Source organism: Mytilus edulis, chromosome 2 (assembly GCF_963676685.1).
Source record: "Mytilus edulis chromosome 2, xbMytEdul2.2, whole genome shotgun sequence".
Classification (NCBI taxonomy): Eukaryota; Metazoa; Mollusca; class Bivalvia; order Mytilida; family Mytilidae; genus Mytilus; species Mytilus edulis.
Genome location: NC_092345.1, coordinates 411,364 through 421,005, shown reverse-complemented (window position 1 = coordinate 421,005; position 9,642 = coordinate 411,364).

Here is a 9,642-nt window from a genome sequence, read left to right as displayed (position 1 = left end):
CTCATTTCCCCCCGTAAAGCTACGTTTAACCAATACATATAGAGGTTTTCAGGAAGCTTGTATATCACAGTTAAAGAATACCAATTCTGACTGAATTTGATACCTTATATATACTTCAATACAATGAAAGATCGGTAGCGTCAACAAACAAAATAAGCCGCCGCCATTTTGTACAAGACATGTGATGCGAACATGTGATCTTTTTCGTCGAAAAAAGGTTATTTGGATTGAAAGTTGAATTTAATTTCATGAATATTTTGATTAACATTATGATACAAATTACGAAAAACGATTTTAAAAATTGCACGGAGAATAAAATCAAGTAATAATCCGACTTCCGTCGGCGCGGTAATTGGATTTTTCCCACGAGTGCAAAAGGTCGCACTCCTTTTATGGAAGTTCTAAATAAAACAATCCAATCACATTCCTCTCTCACTTGCCGATGTCAAGGACGCAAAATTATAGTAAATATTAGTAAAATGTCGTTTCATGGTCTGTATCGTGTCTGTAACATTCTGAGACAAAAATGTCCGATAGTTCTGAGAACGAGTTTGAGGGATTTTCGGTGGGAGAAGTAGATCTTCTTGGTCAACGGTATGAAATGCATTGACCTCAAAATGACATCGGTGATGATTTCATGATCACTCCTGAAGTGATGTTGAAAGAGAAGGGGTCAGCGAACTTTCAGACGAAAAAAATTACAGCTGGCAGATGTAAATATGTCCCTCAACAATGACTGATGGCACCAAGAATTTTATATTTTGAAATTTGAAAGAGGTCTTCCCCATTCATCCCAGAAGTAACTGGTCCACAAAACATATGAGGCACAAAGAAGGATATTTTTTCCAGATGTTTCTATCTCACAACCAAATAATTGATAGTTATAATTAGATAAGATAAGACATTTTTATTCCAAAGATAGGATATTTTGATTACAGAGATACGATATTTTTATTCTAATTAAAGGGCCCATGAAGAGCAAAGTAATATTGCAATGATTTGATAATTAACATGAAACCGGTAATGTTTTTATAAATCATATATAAATGTGAATATAATCATCTCAAATCTAAGATGTTAAACCGCAGCCAGATCAGAGCCACACACATATATTAAAGTAAAAAATATTTTTATATTAACAGGCAATTATTCTCATATTCAATATATATGTACATTGACGGAAAATAAAATATAATTGTATGAGCTTTAGAATTTAGGACAAAAATGTTATATTTTCTGACAATGTACATAGATTGTTTTTATCCTGAAATTTATTAATCCCAACACTTGAAGGTTTTATCATGTTTAAAGTTATTAAAAATATAAGTCATGGTCTCTTAATTTTTCAAAGAAATGGACGTAATTATGCAGATAATAAGGTATCTTCACTTCACTGATACGCACCAGCGAGGTGAGCAAAGATGGGAGGCTAATAATGATGTATCTTACAAACTCAGAAATAAAAGACCCCCTTAACAGACAAAAATGAGGGACCAACATGTCCCCAAACGATAGGTGACCATTCATGATACCTTACAAAGTGAGGGATGCATTCAAGCAATTCATGCCTCCTAAAACAAAGAAATGGGCCATCAAACTTTGGGTTTTGGTAGCGTCAGACACAGTGTATGTCATATTGTGAAATCTACCACGTCAAGACAGATCAAACACATGTAGGTTAACTCTGTTTGCCAGTAGACTTTGGGAAACAAGATAAGGTGTCACATATGCTGGGCTAGGGTAAATATTAAAGGTACACAGGAAAAAAGGTTTCAAAATATGGTTGTGTTGAATGTAGAAAACCCCTTTGCCTACCCCATTGCTTCAATGTCTCCCACTCAGTCAAAAATTAAACTTTAACAGTTATTTTGTTACAATTTTTAAGTTGAAAGGATATTATATACATAATTTGTTGAAAAGGTTTTCACAGATAAGTTGTTGAAAGGATATTCATAATTTATATTTGTTGTTACAGTTGACATTTTCATTTAATAATTTTTGTCATTTTTTTTAAATAAGGAACATTAAATTATCTTCATCATTGAACAATACAAAACCAAAGACAGTGAAAATTCTAGCATCCCATGGAGTCAGGACACTTATAATAAATAATTTTAAAAATAAATCATAGACTTTTTCAAAGTAATTTTATTTTTAAAAGTTCATGATTGTCTTTCAACATTTAATTATGTCTCACTTAATTTATCAACACATTATTAAAGTGAGTGTTAAATGTACATGGATTAGTGTGTCAGGTCATCTTACATTTAATTAATATTTCCATGCAGTCAGTGGTTTGATACAAAAAAAAAAACAGAAAAAAATATTGGCACATTAAAAAAAAAAGCACATATTAATCTCAAAAGTTTTGATTTTACCAGATTAAAATATCATTAGATATCTCCATTAAAATATCAAAAATTCCACAAAAGATCCCAATAGTCAATTTATATCTATATTCATACAAAAGTTCAAAGAAAACATCGGACTAAGAAAGACAACTCCAACTTATCCAGGGACACAACTTCCTATCTGGTGATTGCATTGTACAGGTAAAAAAATGGCCGCCGCGGAATTTGACAAACCATTTTCATTCGTATTTATTCTGACTAATAAGCTAGAATTTTGACTCTGGAGTTATTTTTTTCTATAAAACTTCGATAAAGGAACACTCGAAATTGTTAATTACCGTTTGTATTGTTAATTTAGAAGATGGGAGGCAAAAATGTAAACCGGTCACAAAAAAAAATAGATTTTGCAAATCAAACGTCATTTTCTTTCCACAAAAGGTTAAACAAAATCAAAAGTAGGTATTGTCATGTAAATTTATTTATATGGCAACACTCCTTTGATACTTAAGTGTAACAATATCGAGTTTGAAACCGATTTGATGAGAAACAACAAAGATACACACGTTTTTTCTAAAACGTCATTTTTTTCCCCATTCACACGTCAAATTAATTCAGGCCAGGCAAACTGCGCGCGGAAATTTGATCAGGTCACACAACGTCGCGGCAAAAAACAATTCAGTAAGGAAAGTGTTAAGTTAATAGAAATCTATGAAATTTTGACACAAGGTTTATGACCACAAAAGAACGGTTGGGATTGATTTTGGGAGTTTTGGTTTCAACAGTTTAGGAATTAGGGGCCAAAAAAGGGCCCAAATAAGCATTATTCTTGGTTTTCGCACAATAACTTTAGTTTAAGTAAATAGAAATCAATGAAATTTAAACACAATGTTAATGACTACAAAAGGAAGGTTGGTATTGATTTTGGGAGTTTAGGTCCCAACAGTTCAGGAATTAGGGGCCAAAAAGGGACCCAAATAAGCATTTTTCTTGGTTTTCGCACCATAATGTTAGTATAAGTAAATAGAAATCTATGAAATTTAAACACAAGGTTTATGACCATAAAAGCAAGGTTGGTATTGATTTTGAGAGTTTTGGTCCCAACAGAATAAGGGGCCCAAAGTGTCCAAAATTAAACTTTGTTTGATTTCATCAAAATTGAATAATTGGGGTTCTTTGATATGCCGAATCTAACTGTCATGACTGTGTATGTAGATTCTTAACTTTTGGTCCCGTTTTCAAATTGGTCTACATTAAGGTACAAAGGGTCCAAAATTAAACTTAGTTTGATTTTGACAAAAAATGAATCAGTTAGGTTCTTTGATATGCTGAATCTAAAAATGTACTTAGATTCTTGATTATTGGCCCAGTTTTCAAGTTGGTCCAAATCGGGGTCCAAAATTAAACTTTGTTTGATTTCATCAAAAATTGAATAAATGGGGTTCTTTGATATACCAAATCTAACTGTGTATGTAGATTCTTCATTTTTGGTCCTGTTTTCAAATTGGTCTACACTAAAGTCCAAAGGGTCCAAAATTAAACTTAGTCTGATTTTAACAAAAATTGAAATCTTGGGGTTCTTTGATATGCTGAATCCAAAAATGTACTTAGATTTTTTATTATGGGCCCAGTTTTCAAGTTGGTCCAAATCAGGATCTAAAATTATTATATTAAGTATTGTGCAATAGCAAGTCTTTTCAATTGCGAATATAGATTCTTAATTTTTGGTCCCGTTTTCAAATTGGTCTACATTAAGGTCCACAGGGTCCAAAATTAAACTTAGTTTGATTTTAACAAAAATTGAATCCTTGGGGTTCTTTGATATGCTGAATTTAAAAATGTACTTAGATTTTTAATTATTGGCCTAGTTTTCAAGTTGGTCCAAATGGGGGTCCAAAATTAAACTTTGTTTGATTTCATCAAAAATTGAATAAATGGGTTCTTTGATATGCCAAATCTAACTGTGTATGTAGATTCTTAATTTTTGGTCCAGTTTTCAAATTGGTCTACATTAAGGTCCAAAGGGTCCAAAATTAAACTAAGTTTGATTTTAACAAAAATTAAATTCTTGGGCTTATTTGATATGCTTTATCTAAATATGTACTTTGATTTTTGATTATGGGCCCAGTTTTCAAGTTGGTCCAAATCAGGATTCCATATCAAGTATTGTGCAATAGCAAGAAATTTTCAATTGCACAGTATTGCACAATAGCAAGAAATATCTAATTGCACAATATTGTGCAATAGCAATTAATTTTCAATTGGAGTTATCTTTCTTTGTATAGAATAGTAGTTGATAATATATGTTGGAAATTTGCCAGACATGACTATGATGTCATTTTCTATTTTTATTTGCCAATAACTTTATGTAAATAACTACATTGGAAATTTGCCAATATAAAATGTTGCTGATGAAGCTTTTTTTCCTTATCTTATCTAAAATGTTTTTAGATAATGTATGTTGGACATTTGCCAGACATGACTATGATGTCATTTTCTATTTTTATTTGCCAATAACTTTATGTAAATAACTTCATTGGAAATTTGCCAATATAAAATGTTGCAGATGAAGTTTTTTTTTATTGTTTTATACAATAAACAATGTATATTCACTTTTACTACCAACCAATCTTTACCATTCAGTGATAACAAGCACTTTATTTTACATTTTAATATTTTATGATGTATTTAAAAGAGTAGTTATTGTTGCAAACTCCATTAGAAATTTGAATTGATATCAGTTTTGGCAAAAAGGGAAACGGGGATGTGAAAAAAAGGGGGGGGTTTAAATTTTTCTCATTTCAGATTTCATAAATAAAAAGAAAATTTCTTCAAACATGTTTTTGAGAGGATTAATATTCAACAGCATAGTGAATTGCTCAAAGGCAAAAAAAAAAAAAGTTCATTAGACCACATTCATTCTGTGTCAGAAACCTATGCTGTGTCAACTATTTAATTTTAGATTTAAAAAGTTTGAAGAAGAAATCTTTAATTGATTTGTAAAATCTTGACATTTGTTTTGTGTGAAAAAAACCATGTTATGTCAAAAATTTGATCACAATCCAAATTCAGAGCTGTATCACGCTTGAATGTTTTGTCCATACTTGCCCCAACTGTTCAGGGTTCGACCTCTGCGGTCTTATAAAGCTGCGCCCTGCGGAGCACCTGGTTCTTATTGGCCCAAATATCAAAAATCTAAATACATGGTTAGATTCAGCATATTAAAAAAACCCATATATTCAATTTTTGTTGAAATCAAACAAAGTTTAATTTTGGACCCCGATTTGGACCAACTTGAAAACTGGGCCTATAATCAAAAATCTAAATACCTGTTTAGATTCAGCATATCAAAGAACCCCAAGGATTCAATTTTTGTTGATATCAAACAAAGTTTAATTTTGGACCAACTTGAAAACTGGCCCCATAAGCAAAAATCTTAATACATGTTTGGATTCAGCATATCAAAGAACCCGAAGGATTCAATTTTTGTTGAAATCAAACAAAGTTTAATTTATGACCCCGATTTGGACCTACTTGAAAACTGGGCCAATAATCAAAAATCTAAGTACATGTTTAGATTCAGCATATTAAAGAACCCCAAGAATTCAATTTTTGATAAAATCAAACTAAGTTTAATTTTGGACCCTTTGGACTATAATGTAGACCAATTTGAAAACGGGACCAAAAATTAAGAATCTACATACACAGTTAGATTCAGCATATCAAAGAACCCCAATTATTCAATTTTTGATGAAATCAAACAAAGTTTAATTTTGGACCCTTTGGGCCCCTAATTCCTAAACTGTTGGGACCAAAACTCCCAAAACAATCCCAACCTTCCTTTTGTGGTCATAAACCTTGTGTTTAAATTTCATAGATATTTACTTAAACTAAAGTTATAGTGCGAAAACCAATGTGTCTTCGGACGACGACAACGTCATACCAATATATGACCGCAAAGATTTTTTTCGGTCGTATAAAAACTTGATTTTGTGTTCAACTAGTAAAATAGAGCACACATTTTACTCGTCTAGTTTCCACATTGTCTTGACGGTACTTGACTAGGTCTTGACTTTACTTAAAGTCATATGAAACGAGTGAGTGGTGAAAAATAATGTTTATCTAATTCTTGAACCAATGCATGTATATATCATAAACTAAGTCCTCTGTGCACGATTTAATCATTATTTTCGCAAATATATCATATAATCGTCAATTTTTTTTCTCTCTGTTTGTTATGATTTAACAAATATGGCTGCTCATTAAATGCCGTGTTTTGAAGCCGAGTTTTACCGATTGTCACCTTATAGTAAACAAATCACAAAAAACATGGGTATTGAGCACGTGTTTAACATGTATAATCAGATATTTGTTTATTTCAATGACAGATCCATGCGTATTGCGATCACCGGATTTTTACGAGGAGGGTTACGCTCGGGTCACTATGAATACGGAAAATATGTCGGCGAATTGCTTCCTGGAAGCAAGCAATTAAAAAAAAGTAAACTTCTTCTTAATGTGGACAAATTAAAGAATTTTCCTCAGAAAAAAAGTATATGTACATAAGTTGTATAATGAAAACTATCCATTTAGTTATAAAAAACATATGCATATTTTTTTTTAATTTGAGGTTTCTTATGTCTTTAATAATCTGATTCAGTACTTGATGATCTTGGTGTGGTCTGAAATGATCTCTACCAAGGCTTGACCAGTCTCAACCAATCTTGACTAGTCTGGATCTTCAAATATAGTCTTGACTGGTGTAAATCAGCTCATCTAACTAAATTAAATATACATAGTTGATCTGTTGCTTATAGTATCTAAGAAACAAACTTAACCATGAAAACTTAACATTGACTAATGAACCACCAAAATGAGGTTTAGGTGAGATGATACCTGCTAGGCAGACTTATACAGCTTACAATCCTCCAATACAACAAATATAGTTGACCTTTTGCTTATAGTTTAAGAAAAACAGACCAAAACACAAACATTTAACACTGCAATGAACCAAGAAAATGAGGTCATGGTCAAATAAAACCAGCAAGACTGACATGTACATAATAAAATATTTCCATATACCAAATATGGTTGACCTATTACATATTGTATTAGAAAACAAGGAGCTGTCAGAGCGACATCAAACCAGATTTATTAACATTTATTTGTGTCCTGGCATTTTTCAATATCACAAGAACCATAGCTGCTGATAGGTGAAAGTGAAAATCGTCATTATTAAATTTGACCTCCATTTTGTCATCAGGAGCAACATATTAAAATTTTAAAAGCTTTGGTTGAACAGTTCATGAGTAAATGCACAAACACAACTGGAAACACCATTTTTCAATTTTTCAAGAACCATAACTCTGAAACAGTAAAAGTGAAAATCGCCATTAATGAACTTGACCTCCATTTTGTTGTCAGTAACAACATATTAAAATTTTAAAAGCTTTGGTTGAACAATTGATGAGTAAATGCACGGACAACATTAGGCTACTGCCATTTCAACCACCTGTCCGACCGACATACATCCCCAAATCAATAATAGACATTTTTGTCACAAAAATCTAGTTAAAAACCAAACCTCAAAAACTGAATTTCGACCAGTGAACCATGAAAATGAGGTCAAGGTCGGATGACACATGCCAGTTGGACATGTACACAGAACAATCATTCCATACACCAAATATAGTAGACCTATTACATACAGTATAAGGAAAACAGACCAAAACATAAAAACTTGACTATAACCACTGAACTATGAAAATGAGGTTAAGGTCAAATGATGATTGCCAGTTGGACGTCATGTACACCTTACAACCTAATTCCTAAACGGTTTAAGCCCCCAAAAATAATCTTGACCATCCCTTTGTGGTATGGAACCTTGTGGTAAATTTCAGAAAGATCCATACACAGTTCCACAGGTTATTGTCTGGAAACTAGAAAAATGCTTATTTTGGCCCCAAATTCCTATACTGTTAGGACCACAACCCCCAAAATCAATCCCAACCTTCCTTTTGTGGTTATAAACCTCAAAATTTCATAAATTGCTATTTACTTATACTAAAGTTATTGTCCGGCAACCGAATGTCTTCAGAGGACAATGACGACAATGTGATACCAATAATATTGGTCTTATATTGGTCCAATATATCAATATATACCGCAAAAAGTCATATAATTAAGAAATAATTCATGGAAGCCATAGATTGTTTGAAATTTACACATGGCCTGGGCTGTGATATTTGATATTTTATCCTGAGCGTTAGCGAAGGATAAAATTAACGAATATCACGGCCCAGGCCATGTGTAAATTTCCGATTCTAATAGGACAAATACGGTAATTAAAAAACTGAGGCGATGGTAGGAATGATGTGTGTGTGGCTGTTCTTTTTTTACTCCCGGTTCGATAAAGCTCAAACATTCATAAAATCTGTAGCTTGCATGGATTGTTTCGTGAATAACCACTAGAAAAAAATTTGTTTAATTCTTTAAATTCTCAAACCCAACATTTGCCATTTTTAGTTCACACGTTTTTCCAGTAAGCTACCATCAAATCCGAAGTTGACATTTCGTAACTAAGGAGCCGTCATGTTGACTTGCTGAAATCAGTAAATATTCGAACAATGCATTAGAAAATAAAATAAAACAAAACCTATATATACCTTACAAATCAATTTTAATACAATATTATACGAATTTCGATGGCACACGTATCAGAAAACGTTCAACTGTAGCGTTTTCATTTGTATGACGTCATATTTTGAAATGACTTACATGCGTCAAAAACATTAAAAAACTTTCGGGGAATTTTATTTTATTTTTATTTTGTTGATTTTTCCAAGCTCTTGTGCATTACTTCTTTTTATTATGCATCCGAATAAGAATAAATGTTATGTTTTGTCTTTTTTCAACTGCAATTTTTAAAACAATAAAATCGGCAAAAGGTTTGCAAATAGATTCCAATACATGTGGATTTACGTGGGAAGTATATTGTAACAGCCATATTATGTATATCTCTGAGTCTGCGCTAAGTATAGATATATGGAGAATTCTATCACGGTGTTGTTTACAAAGCGATAGAAGCACGTCATATTAGAATAATAGTTTTAATTCATTATCAAAGGCCAATAACTCCAATAAAGGGTTGACTGACTATTTTTAAAGGGTGAGACTGTCTACATATCTGTAGATCTTGAGTACTGATCAACTTTTCTTAAAAGTTTATATCTTTGAAGTTTTCAAAATAATAAGGAAAGAATCTTAAAAAGTGGTATAAATTGTCATTCAAGGG